A 15,569-nucleotide genomic window follows, 5' to 3' on the forward strand; every position below is an offset into this window, starting at 1 on the left:
TATATATACCACTTCCGTTATTATTTCGATATGAAATATAAATTCTACGTCTCAGAGCGATCACTGTCAGTTGTTTATCGCACCATATTTCGAAGGCTCCCTATAGTGTATATGAATACAACAGTCACGTAATTGTCAACTCAGTTCTCGTACAATATTGTCGAAATATATTACGTTAACGATGTAAATATGAAACATGCATACATAATAACTGTGGGAAGTTAAATCAGAGCAGTAATTGATAACGTCATCAATATTGCATAACTCGTTCATGACGTAGCGATATTAACTATAAATGTTGACACAGTCGAACGAAATTTCTATTTACTGCTAATTTTGTATCAAATTAAACTACAAAACAAACAGTCATGTTGAATTTATACTGCGCATCATGAAGCAACATACATCACAAAACGTTAAAACGTGAAAAATCGTGTAATTTTCAACATTTCATTGAATGTTTTATTAATATTTGTTGTGTAATTTAATTCTAACTGTAAATATGCCCTTTGTAAATGTATTGCAATATCGTAGATTAAAAATTATTAATAAGGTTTTAAAAATATCTGTAATACATCAAATGCGTAAAGTTCCATTAAAACTATTATTATTAAATATTATGCATTATATAGCTCGAAACTGTGAATAAATTTTGTAAATAAAAATGTTTTACGTGTTATTTCAACGAGTTTCATTTATAACCTTTCTAAACTTTTCTGCAGATATTTACACTTAAATGATTAAATTATTTATATGGCTATTATTAGACTACTATGAAAGCCTGAAACAAATTTAAAATATTTTCTTATTCTACCCACACTCGAAGATTATGGCCATTTATCCTTACACCTTAGTCACAATTATTAACTTAACATGTTTCATAATTATATTGTCTTAATAACTATACATAATCTACTGTCTATATAATTAAAATGTTCATTCGCAATTGAAATTTTAATAAAGTAGATAATAAAAGATTGAAAAAATTTAAAACTAAGACTCATTAAAAATAATTATCGACCAAAATAACTTTGCCGATAAATGAAGTGACTCTCATTACTAAGGCTAAGGCGTATAATGATTTCATATGACCTTGTAAAAGGTTTAATCTTTTAAGAAAAAGCTTATTTGAAATAAAATATTTATTTTAAATCTACATAGAAAAATGTACCACTGGCTTACTTACAAGGCGCTGAAATCCTGAACAAATATATGCAGTCAATATCGTTTTATTTCTTAATACTATAATTGTTTAGTAATTTTTTTACCCCTAAAGTGATATTTGATTAATCTGTGTAAACTGATCACTCTTATAAATGACATAATATAATCCCATTTAAACAAAACGCAGTCCCTCGAAGCTTAAGAACTCTTTCCTAAATCAAATAGTAGTGATTAAGGATACAAATTACTTTCAGCTAAAACAATTATTTGATTTAAGCTTATCATCATATTATCTTTAGAAAAAGAAATTAATGGCTTTATATTAAAATATTACGAGATTTTACAATATATGCATATATAAAAACACAACAAAGCCGTTTAATTGTGAAAATTGTATTTAAGCGTACAACGTTAAAATTAGACATTAATTAAAATCTGCTAAGAGTATTCGTCATTACAGTGGCTTTTTGTGAATGTGACTTTTTTGGGTCATACCCGCCTCTTATCTTTACGTAAATTTGCAAATGAAAAATGTAACAGACCTTTATTTAAAGGGTTCTTTTTGATATGTCATATACAATCATTTTGATATCATTCTATAATATTAGGGTTGGAAAAAATTAAACCTGTTTTTTAGAAATAAAAAAAACTTAAAGGCATAATAATATAAGGCAATTATTCAATATATGATATTATTTTTTTATTAATAGACTTTACAGATATATTTGTGATGAGGGCACACGAGATCTGCAATATTAGAAGAATGGCGGGGGAAAAACCCTAAAAGGAAGTTCACAAGTGCACGAAAAACATGAACGTGAAGACATTACATTGAATGCAAACCAGACATCCAAGTGGCGTGGATAACACCTAGTCGTGCGGCGAAGGATGCAATTTTAGAAACGTGACAGGATCACCATTGCGGATGATCCTTCAGACGCTCCCCATTACACAGACGATAAAAAACTCAATCAGTCTTACCAGAATCTCATCTTACAAGGGACATTTTACTACACCAGGGAAACTCATCTTACTAGAGTCGCTGAGAGAAACTATACTTGATTAATTGACCTGTTTCATTGTCGGTAAGTTATATAACCTTTCTGAGCACATATACTATGGAGTTGTGTCTTCTAACAAAGAATCACAAATAAGGTTTTCACTATAATTTCCAAACAACCCTTATGGATTTTAACACATTTCGTTTAACGTTTAAAACACAAAAATCTCTAAAATAATATAAGATAATATATTAATCATACAAAATCAAATCAATGTCAATTTTCTTAAAACGAAATTTCTAAGTGAAAGAATAGTCGTAGAGGAACCACATAATAATTGATATATTGTTTCAACTATAAAATACCACTATGCGGTTTACGCTTCAGATACTGCGGTTTTAAATATAATGTGATTGCAGTTTACAATAATTTTAGTGGGTATAGCTATGACGAGTATGCTATTATATTTATACCATTATTGTATTGAAATAAGAGGCGCAACTTAACAATCTGACAAAAACAGATGTATGTCACGATTGTAAACTTTTTTTAATTTTTTTATGGCAATATACTTTTCCAGAAATAATTTTCTTTAATTATTTACCTATTACTTTGCTGCCTTACCAACGGGTAGTTTACTTAGAACCCTTACATCTGATATTTATTCAGAATATTTTATATTATTTAAGATCTCTTTCTCCATGTAGCAGAAAGATCAGAGCTTAATCCACCACGCTGCTCCAATGCGGGTTGGCAGATATTCTATTTCCTAAAAATTATTTATTTATTTTATTCTTTATTGTACACCACAAATATATTACAAACAAAGCATAAAGATAGTTACAGACAGAGTAAAGTATAATAGGCGGACTTATGGCTTATTAACCATTTCTTTCAGACAACCCAGAATTATCCTAAATGTAGATTTGAATAAAGAAAATTCACTGCTTTAAGTTTGAACAGTATATAAATTTTGTTTTAAGCTATTCTCATAAGCGCATCTAATGTCAAAATATATGATAAATTGCCTTTCGTTAGTCGACTTGTTACTAAGCTAACATTATACGTTTCACGACGGCAAACATCTTGTTATATCCTTTAAAATTCAAACTTCCCTTCCTGACATGGTTAAGAAGAGAAACAAGATATTACACTGGTGCTAATATTTACATTAAAACATTCTTGCGCCAAAGTTTGTTTTATAAATGTCGTTGTTTTCTTTTCATCAACTCTTAGAATAAAACTGTTACAGCTAAACACTTTACATATATTTTGGAATTGTTGCGTAGGACACTAAATAATCGATACGTAATGGTGGGCGGTTTTTTTAAATCATCATCATTTCAGCCTATTGCAGTTCACTGCTGGATATAGGCCTCCACAAGTTCGCGCCAAAAATGGCTTGGCTTGTATGTTGCCCATAGTCACCACGCTAGGCAGGCGGGTTGGTGACCGCAGGGCTGGCTTTGCCGAACCTATACTGAAATATCTGTCAGTATCTTGACCGAGTCCCACAACTAAACTACTGAATAAATTGAAAACGAAAGTCACAATAATTTTTTGTTGGAAAAAAGTTACTTAAAAATGATCCCATAAATATTATAGATTAATTATGTCCCAAATAACACAGTTCACGACCCTCACTATCAGATCTAAATAACTTTACACCCAGCATTGATTTATTTAATTTTAAAATATGTTTTAGCATATAATAATTCAGATTATTTTAATTATTTGTATTATTATTAACGTGCTCTCCTAGGCAGGTCCTACACCTGTGGGGACTGCACGATCACCCGGACCACGGCAAGAATCTGTATGTCTATGCAAGTGTTTGTCGTGTGCGGGGGTCGGGCCCGTGGCTGACAGTCAAAATGTATTTTAATTTAATCTGTATAATTATTTTATCATTTTGTTGTTTTATTACGTTTATTTCTGTTTTTCTTTTTCTATGCTGACTATTTTGTATACTGTTTTTTCATTGCATGGATCTTGTCTGAAATGAAGTTATTATTATTATTATTTAATTGCAAAATAGTAATGGTAAAAACTTTCCAAAACATTAAAAATCGTATTCATATTTCTAGACACAATTGCATGGAAAAAAGTCAATGATAATTTATTTGTGTTGTTTTTTTTTTTTATAGCTTGAGATGAAGTGAGTTACGGAACCACGATCCCACGAATATGCTGACGTACCAAACAGATGGAAAGTTCCCAGGCAATCGCCTCATGAGTTTCCCATATTGGCCGAGTTCTCCATATTAGCCTTTCAATCCCCATTGTTCTAATTTTTAGCTTTATTAACCGACTTCCAAAAAAGGAGGAGGTTCTCAATTCGACTGTATTTTTTTTTTTTTTTAATGTATGTTACATCAGAACTTTTGACCGGGTAGACCGATTTCGACAAATTTTGTTTTAATCGAAAGGCGGTGTGTGCCAATTGGTCCCATTTAAATTTATTTGAGATCTAACAACTACTTTTCGAGTTATATCTAATAATGCGTTTTTACTTGACGCTTGTTTCGTCGACCTACTTTGTATTATACCGCATAACTTTCTACTGGATTTACCGATTTTGATAATTCTTTTTTTGTTGGAAAGAAGATTTCCCTAGCTTAGTACCATGATAAGGAAACCAGGATCTGATGATGGGATCCCAGAGAAATCGAGGGAAACTCTTGAAAATCCGCAATAACTTTTTACTGGGTGTACCGATTTTAATAATTTTTAATTTAATCGAAAGCTGATGTTTGTCATGTGGACACATATAAATTTTATTGAGATCTCATAACTACTTTTTGAGTAATCTTTGATAACGCGTAGTTACTTGACTATTTTGTCGTCGATCTACGTTGTATTACTCGCCGATGTAATTGAAGTCGGTTTTTTTTTCGTTTGCGAGCAAACCCAATTATTAATTGTATAATTATTTCAAACACTTTTTATTCCCACTTCGAATAAAGTAGTCGTTAGTCTTAAGAATAATTGTATTAATTTAGTATTAATAAATAATAATAAACTTTTTTCGACCTCCTGACTGCTGCAAACGTAATTAGTGCAATAACAAATAAATTTTAAAACCCAAACTCCGAGGGTCGCGGATTCGATTCCCGCTTGGAGTGGATATTTGTGTTTATACAAATATTTATCTCTGGTCTGGTTTTTAGTCCTTGTAGGTCTCCCTGCCGTGCGCCGGAGAGCGCGTCAAGCTGTCGGTCCCGGTTTTTTTACCGACTTCTAAAAAAGGAGGAGGTTCTCAATTCGACTGTATTTTTTTTTTTAATGTATGTTACATCAGAACTTTTGACCGGGTGGACCGATTTCGACAAATTTTGTTTTAATCGAAAGGTGGTGTGTGTCAATTGGTCCCATTTAAATTTATTTGAGATCTAACAACTATTTTTCGAATTATATCTAATAATGCGTTTTTACTTGACGCTTTTTTCGTCGACCGACGTTGTATTATACCGCATAACTTTCTACTAGAAGTACCGATTTTTATAATTCTTTTTTTTTGGGAAGAGGATATCCTTAGTTTGGTACCATAATAAGGAAACTAGGATCTGATGATGGAATCCCAGAGAAATCGAGGGAAACTCGAAAATCCGTAATAACTTTTTACTGGGTGTACCGATTTTGATAATTTTTGATTTAATCAAAAGCTGATGTTTATCATGTGGTCACATATAAATTTTATCGAGATCTGATAACCACTATTTGAGTAATCTTTGATAACGCGTAGTTACTTGACTATTTTTTCGTCGATCTATGTTGTATTACTCGGCGATGTAATTGAAGTCGGTTTTTTTTTCGTTTGCGAGCAAACACAATTATATCATGTACACCTGATAGCGATCGTTACTCATACTAGGCAATATATCCACCAACCCGCAGTGGAGCAGTGCCAGGTGGATTAAGCTCTGATTCATCTCTTATATGGAGAAAGATGCCTATGCCTAGCAGTGGCATATTAGGCTGAAGTGAAGCGAAGTATAAAAAACGAAAAATGTAAAATAATGGTTGTTTTTTAATTTAGTATCAAAAATTCAAATTAATTGTGTTCCGTTTGTTTTAGTTAAGTAATGAAAAAAGTTATATTATTAATATATTAAACTCATTTCTTTATATTTTTTATTATTCTGAAGTCATCGTGTCATTAACCCCTGTCGAATGTACCAGGATCCTGACAATGCTTACAGTTGGGCACAGTCATCGAAAACAGCGAGAACTCTTCTATTTTCTCTGACTCTTTCTTACAGTTCACCGAGTACTCTATCGTTTCCATAAAATCCAAATGGATCCAATCTCGGAAAACCAGGAACAGGCCGAATAACAATATTTAAAACTAATTTAAAATCAAACAAGTAAACCAGGAAGACGGCACGGTAACACAATTTAGAAATATTTTCGTTTAGAAAATTCAATTGATAGCCTTAACTTTTTTTAATATTTAATTTTATCATAATATAGTTTGTACCTGATAGCAACATAATCTGGCAATCCTAGTGCTTTAATTTCTTTTGAATAGTGTAATTGGTTTTTAAGCAATGAAAGAGACATAATTTCATAGTTATAAAAACTTCTTTTAGATGTTTCAATTTGCATACATTTCATGCAGAAAAATTGGTTAACATTCAATAATAACATTAAGGATGTTTACCTTTTAAAGGGATTTATGCTTGTTAATGGTACAATTATCAACCCTTTTTGTCCACTGAGCTGTAGGCCTCTTCAACAGATTACATGGATACTCTAATGGCACCAATGTACTGATATCAATTTATTGAAATCACGAATATAAAAAAATAATGATGTTAGAAATGAACTAAATAGTAAACAATGTTTAAAATTGCTCCATTTTTGTTTATACTTACTTGTACGGTGCACTTTCCTGTGCAAAAAATATTGTTTTCTTTGTTTTCATAATTATTATGATCGATAATTTAAAACATTGTTTTTAATAAAAATAAACTTTTAATAACATTCTGATAACAAATCATCAGTAATAAAATACAAGCTAAGAACTTTCGAAAAGATGATCTTTCAAACAACAACCACTCGAACGTTGTGAAATTCGTACATAAAGTTAAAGGTAACCTTATCTGGTAACTTTAGTGAAAGTGGAAAATGTAATGAACTTATCAAATAAACAGAGTGAATACAAATTAATGTCGATGTGGACGTCTTTGTGAAATGTAAAATCACCACATGGATTTTCTTATGAAACTCCGCATAGTGATAGCTTTTTACTCTCAAAAATATTGCCTCTAGTATTTTTGTTACAGTAAAAGTGAAAGGAATCCCAAAGGACAACCGAGCAGTTTTTGTAAGAAGTAGTACGAATTAAATGACGATCGCTTTTTTTTGTAATTTTTCTGTTTTATAAAATATTTTACATTAATGACTTTTATAAAATTATAAATGAGTATTTAAATCAATTGGCCTATAAATGCTCAACTGCTGGACAAAGGCATCACCTCGCTATATGGAAAAGAGATATATAAAAATAGCAATAGTGCTTTTGTATTTGATCATAAAGATATTAAATGTAAGATAATAACATATAAAATTATTAAAATAAAAACATAATATCCACTTACACAATGTTTAAATAATTAAAAATTATGATTTATTAATATTTAACATTGATTTGAAGTCGACCAACTAAGATGTCAAATTATCTTCAGTTTTTAAATGTATTTCAAAAACCAAAATATTATACGCGGTCACCAACCCGCCTGCCCAGCGTGGTGATTATGGGCAAAACACATGAGTTCACGCCGTTTTTTGGCGCAAACTTCAGCTATGTGCAGCAGTGGACTGCGATAGGTTGAAGCGAAATATAATTCATCGCTCATCATTATCATCACTTCAGTCTAATACAGTCCACTGCTGGACACAGGCCTCCATAAGGTCGCGCCAAAAATGGCGTGAACTCGTGTGTTTTGCCCATAGTCACCACAGTGCTGTGTGGTTACGGCAGTAAGAATATAGCCACCAGAGCATTTAGGACTTCGTAATATTTTCCTAGAAGTATTCGCTTTTTATACGTTATTCGATACTTCCTAAACAACATTGTTTATTTACCCTATGAAAACCTTAGTATCCTCATTTTATAACCTTCTTGGGATGTAAATGGGATAGTCTCTCAGTAGATATTATATAGTATATTCTACTAACCTTTTTTTTTTTTTTTTTAACGTGGGGAAAATCCACTAAAAACCACCACGTGTTAGCAGTCATCCGCCTGGGTGGGGCGAGAGGGGTCGCGCTAGCATTCGCCACCTCGCCTCAGCGGATATTCTACTAACCTAACCTAACCTAATACAATCTTCAATTATTATTTAATATTTAATATCAATGTATTAATATTTATCACATATTCGTCAACAGTTCTAAAAATAAATAGATCTTGTTAAAATTAAGTTTCAGTGTACCTACAATTTTTTATTTGGTTTCTAATTAATTTTGCTTCGCATTAATTATCAAATAATATGCAACACTAAAATTTTTGTTAGTTTCCAGATTCTTGATTTTTCAATAAACTTATAGATCATAATATAATCCGTAGCACGTGATAATTTATCTATGATGATTATTTTCTCCTAATAGCTTTTGGACTATCTATATTTTCTAGATGCGACAATGATTATAATTAGAATAACATAGTAGAGCCTAAAATAAAAGAGAGAATAATTTTTGGAACGAAGTTCCTTACGGCAGGCTTGAGGCAGGGATACTAAAACCGTAAGAAAAATATATAACAGAAGTGACGTAATATCAGTCACACGACTATATAATCATAGATCAAGTAAAAAAAGTAGATAACGCACCTAGAACAGAAAACTGAAGCCACTTTTTTAAAGATGTGTGAGTGAGTGAAGTGTTGACACTTTTTAAAAAAAGTCCCTAAAATTTTTATTAAACAATTAATTTAATATAGGTAAAATGGGTATGTGAAAATAAAAACCTGTTTATAGTTTTAAATTTATTTACTCCTTTTTTCGATTCAAATTGTTACATAAATCTATTGTAGCCGTGTTTTGATTTATTTAATTATATAAATCTGTGTCAATGAAAACTTGCGTTTTTAAGTAATTGATGATTCCTCTGAGGGGCAAGTTTCTGCTTTAAAGACGTCTAACTCTTTGCTGTAATAAATTGATTTTATTTTTACATTTTTTTTTTAATTAAGTTCCTGTTTTTTTTAACTTTTCTCTTAGTTTATGTTTTCTAGGTGTATCAAAGATTGAATCTTGGTTAACGACTGATTTAGACTCACCCGGTAGGTTCTAGAACAAAAAATATAACATTAAAATACGTAGTAGTAAGTAGCATTATGTACTTGATGGTACTCTGCGAAGTCCACGTTTTGTACCGTACATGTCAGCTTTATCAAAATGGTTTGAACAAACCAACTAGATGAGGATGGCTGTCGTTGTAGTTCATTTCGGCTCAGTTGTAAAGCAGCTACCCATTCATCTTCTATTAAAATATTCGTTGGAAACCTAAAACCATGATATTTAGTAGTAAAATATGAGTAGTTAATTCACAAATTTAAACAGAAACAAACGATTTAAAAATTCATATTTAACTTGACTTCAATTTAAGAAAAACATAAAAATCAAACGATAAAAAAACAACAATAATGTTGTCCACTTTCTATTTAATTATTTTTCTATGATTGCCTACAATTTACTTACCCGCATTTTGGGCTAATGGAAATAAAAATTACTGGTAACACTCCCTCGGTACGTCATTTCGGGACATCGAAATTATAAGTTCCGAATAACCTCAATATTATTTTGGAATAACAAGAAATATAAAGTTTTGTATGTACTTACGTGTGAAATGATGTTTCTTCAGACTTTTTATTCACTTTGGTATTGTTTTTGCACCATTTAATTACATAAGAACGACATTTTGAAGGCAAAGTTACTGTACGAGGCCCCGTGAGATACTAACGAAAATGAGCGTAGTTTGATGCATATGTGTGCGTGAGCGCGTGTATTTACTTGAAGGAGCCGAGTTTTGTGGCTTCACTAACAACAAAGGCCGCGCATTATCTACTTTTTTTTACTAGATCTATGTGTATAATATGACGTTTGTAAAACTAAAATATTACTAGTAAACTTTTTTTAAATTATTTATGTAGTTTTATACGGTCGACAAAAATAAATAAAGACATATGTTTTTTTTATTTCACTTAGTAGTTTGAATTATTATTATTATTTTCTTTGATTTATTTTATTTTACAGTATTAGTTATTTTCTAAAATACTAAATTTCCTTAATACTTTTATGTACTTGATTAAAAACCAATCAACAAAATTAAAAAAAAAAATCAAGAACTAGAAAATATATATACAATTCAACATTTTTTTTTTCCAAATTGAATCCGAAAACGAAACGAATCTGAAAAATCCGAAGGAACTTCGTTCCTACCTGGTGTCATGACACCACATAATTTTTCAATTTAATTTTATTTTAAAATGCGTGGTATATTTTTAACAAGATTCCACCTAAACATACTTGTTTACTTAGAAACATTGGAGATTAAATAAAAGCTTTAAAAACAGACAGTAGCAAGGCAGTTTAAATTGTTTAAGTTCACGTGCATGCCACGTTAAATTAATAATGGTAGCTTTTCTCCAAACGTCCAATATATTTAGATGTGTTTGTGCATCTGTAATGGTTGAATCGATCTTATGTTCAAACCAATACAATCTAGTGTCAATACCGTACAGTTCAAATTCCAACTTGATTTTAATTTATATTGTTTATATTATATCTACGTTTCAGGTAAGTTAGATTAACATTGAGAGAGAACTTTTTAAAATACCAAAGAATTTGTAATCTAACTACAGCTAACATTGTCAAATGCATTTTTAAGTTTACAAAAAAAAACCAATGATTTTATTCATCTCTATGTAATTTTAAGTAAACTTACTTATATATTTAAATTTTAGACCAAGTTATATATAGTGTCGATCTTCTTACTTTGAGGCTTGCTTTGCTTTATATTGAACTATAGCTAGCTATTTACATTTTAGCCTGCACTCATAATATCACCATATTGTACTTTACCATCTTGATAACAGCAAAAATTAATTTCCTCTCTGGCTTTTTCATAAATAATAAAATTACAAAAATTTGATTTATTACGAACTACATTCAAAGCCCTCTTTGACAATCTTCATGTGAAGTGATCATTAGTTGATTTTTGATCAAGCCCAATCACCAAGAAAATGTAACGATAATTTACTTTAACGAAATCAAAAATTCGAGTACAATTAATTTTTTATCTCATGATTGATATAGCAAAATTCATTTTTCATATAATTATTTACTTTTTTAAAATCCGCTAACTCGCATTGGAGCAGTATGGTGGATCTTACTCTGATCCTCCTCCTACGTGGATAAAGACGCCTTTGCACAGCAGTAGGATATTACAAGCTTAAGCGAAAATAATTATAAAATTATAAAAAATGGTATTTTATAATGTTTTTTACTTTTACTTAATAAATATGCCGTTCCTTGGTAGTGAACGTTTATTAAAATATTAATTATGTTTGACGAGTCTTCATCAAACATGAAATACAATATTAATTATTACGATGAAAAGATAAATTAAACAAATAAATAAACAAAAAAGATACAAAATAATTAGGAAAATTGTACTCTGATTCGAATTATGTTGACATATTGAATATTCATTTTCAAGGAAGTCAATTTTCTTTTGTTTTTTTTTTATGATAAGCTTTTATAATTAATTTGATTTAATTAATCCAAAAGCATGCTGTATTTATACATATAATAGTAGTTCTCGATATCGCTTCAGCCTGTAATATCCCACTACTGAGCATAGGCCTCTTTCCCCATGTAGGAGAAGGATCAAAACTTAATCCACCACGGTGCTCCAATGCGAGTTGGCGGATATATTCTCTACTATCAGTAACGATCGCTATCAGATGTACATGATATCAACCGGGACCGACGGCTTAACGTTCTCTCTGAGGCACGGTGGGGAGACCCAAAAGGACTGCACAAACACCCAGACCACGGCAAACACCTGTATGCCCAATACAAATGTTTGTCATGTGCGGGGCGCGAACCCGCAACCGCCAGCGCAACAGGTACAATGGCTACAGGTACAATACTATGGCTGTACCGTTGCGCCAACGCGGCGTCAGTTCTCGATATCTCAGTCTCTTAGTATACAGATGATGTACCTATATACTACACAGTCTACACTTATGTGATCAAATCAAAATTAAAGAAAATCGTATAAGGATGGTCGACATACTCGTACCATGATAATGAATGGGTATATATATATATTATATTATATATATAGTATATATATTATTATATATAGTATTGCTCAAAGATCTTAATAAATGAACAGTGCTGACAGGTCAAACCTGAAAAAAAGAAGAGGTTAAGAGAAGAGGGTAATTACTGACTTTTACTTATGCAAGACTTCGAAACTTAGGAATCCATGTAAGCGAATTACATTTAAAAAGAGGTCAATCAATAGCTGAAAACGAAATATATTAATTTAACCTTAGTAAGATAACTTTATTTTTATTACGGAAATTTATGCGAATTAAAGGCAATTTATAATAAATCACTATTTACTTACAAATTAAAATAAGTAATATAATTTTTTTTTTAACTTCAGTTCAATCTTACACTATAAATAAATAAAATACAAATATGTACTTGTCGGCCGTCGTAGGCAATTAGCAAGAGATTTATAAACAACAGATGCACCGATCACGACACTTAGTACATCGTTCAATATTCACCTACCCTCACTCATTCTATTACTCGAGTTATTCTGACGTGTATAAAACGAAAGGTGCAGCCGCGGCTAAGGCAGTCTTGGCTCTGGCTTGACACGATGCTCTTGATGTATCCTGCTAGTAGCTTAACCTAGACTATTTCAATAATTAATTTGTGCAAGTGAATTAATTATTACATATTATCTTACGATCTATAATTTGGCTAGGCAGGGCAGACAAGTCGAACAGTGAAGGTGAGCGTTGATGCACATTTCAAAGGGGGCCTCCTTAAACCTACACCTAGGTCGCAAGTACTGGGAACTGCCCTAAGTTTCTCCCTCTGCCACACGATAGACTCGGCACCCGCACGGTATTTCCATCAAATGTTAAGAAGTTCGTATCCCCCCCCTCCCGTTGACTAATATCTATCTTGTGTTGCTTCATAACATATTTTATTTAACCAGTGTTGGCCTCGACCTGCTACTTCCTACATACTATTATTTGTTTATTGTTAGTATTTATGTTAGATTTTGCAAAAAGTAACAAAATTAGAGATATTTATAGTAGGAGCCACATTTAAGATTTTTTATTATGATTGACGTTTGTAGTATTTGGTCTTAGTGACTAATAAATTATAATAGAATCACTCTCCTTATAAAAAATACTAGACGAGTCAATTAATATTAACATTTTTGGGACCATATTTTTTATGTTTACCACACGCGGTCTTTTTACACTCTATACACGTCATCTGAAACATTATTTTATCGTTTACTGTACAGCTACAGTGATACTGAACTTTAGCTACAGTTTCTTTATCATGTAATCCTCATACATGGTGTACACATTTCAGGCTTCACATTTTTAGGGTTCCGTACCCAAAGTGTAAAATCAGGACCCTGTTTACTAAGACTTTGCTGTCTGTCCGTCCGTTTGTCCGTCTGTCTATCACCAGGCTGTATATCAAGAACCGCGATAGCTAGACAGTTAAAATTTTCACAAATTATGTATTTCTGTTGCCACTATAATAACAAATACCTACGAAAAACAAAATAAAATAGAATAGATTAGAGAATATTTATGGGGGGGGGGGGGGCTAAATGCAATTTTTTTGCCTTTTTTTGCTCGATATCAATAATGGCAACAGGTCCTTTTGTCCGATAAATAATGGCAACCTGTCCTTTTTGTCCGATATTAAAACCAGCACCAGGTAAACGCATTAATATTCACAAAATATTCAGTTTTTTTTTTACAATTATGCATTTTACACAAAATTTACTTATATTTAGTTTACAAATTACAATATGAAATTTTTTTACCTACTGTTGTTAACCTAGTCAATGGTACGCAACGCTTCATGCGCGAGTCCGACTCGTACTTGGCCGGTTTTTAATGTAATCTCGAAGCTGTAATGATTTCTTATTTTGACAAAACACTGAGTATAAATTACTTAATAATTGATAAACACTGTATTTAAAATACCCTAAACATTAAAATTGACAATCTATACGTACGTATAAGTTATTTTTCTAAGGTTTAATATATGTATATAGATAGGTATGTATAATTGTGGATGAATTTCATAGTCCGAATTCGGAATCTAAATATAAATTTAAAAGTTTCTTACATATAAATTAACAATAATTGTTGCGTAATAAGTTGAAGTTATAAATATTCGACGAACAACAAAGTTGATATAACAAAAAGATTTTGTATCTTGTTTATTCCTGGTGTGAAATAACCTTAAGATTTATTGCGTTGTTTACTTATACCGTTTCGTCTTTAACGTCATATTTATGAAGTTTTATTGTAAACAAAACACCGACTCCAATTTCATCGACCAGTAACACAACATGGATAGACGAAAAAATAATCAAGTAAATACGCGTTGTCAAAGATTACTCAAAAAGTACTCATCAGACCTGAGTGCCTCCTCCTTTTCTGTTAAAATCGATTAAAAGCATAACAACCGTTATGGTGCGGCGTGTGTGGTGGACGTACAAATATGTAAACGCGGTCGTGAATTCGATTCCTACTCAAGGCATATATTATTTTGTATTTGTACAAATGTTCTCTATTGGTCTAGGTAAGGCTCTCAAGCGTGACTCAGGATGTGGATTCTGGTTGTTACCATAGTCACCCGATAGCGTTTGTTACTTATATTTGGAAACTATCCAGCACTTTGCAATGGAACAGCTTTGTGGATTAACTTCGACCCATCTCCTACTACTTGGTAAAGATCCTTTGCTCAGCAGTAGAACATTACAGGCTGATTCCATCAATCGATAAAAAAATATCAGAACACTATCATATAATTATGTTCTCAAACTAATCTACAAACAACAAAATCGATCTACAAACAAATCTTCTGTCATGTACTCAAAATCTTTCGAAATTTTTTGCAAACTTTTTAGATTAAAGTTTTGAAAGAAACAAAGAAAACTTTCCTAAAAAACCATATAATGTTATTACTGCTCGATATCGAATACAGACTTTTATCAAAATGAAATGAAAAGTATTGGAAATTGAAATGAAAGTCGACGAGTAGTATAATGATTGATTTCATATTTTCACGCATAAAATTGAATTTTTCTTTATTTTGCTTCAACAAAGTA

This window comes from Melitaea cinxia, chromosome 13 (assembly GCF_905220565.1).
Source record: "Melitaea cinxia chromosome 13, ilMelCinx1.1, whole genome shotgun sequence".
NCBI lineage: Eukaryota > Metazoa > Arthropoda > Insecta > Lepidoptera > Nymphalidae > Melitaea > Melitaea cinxia.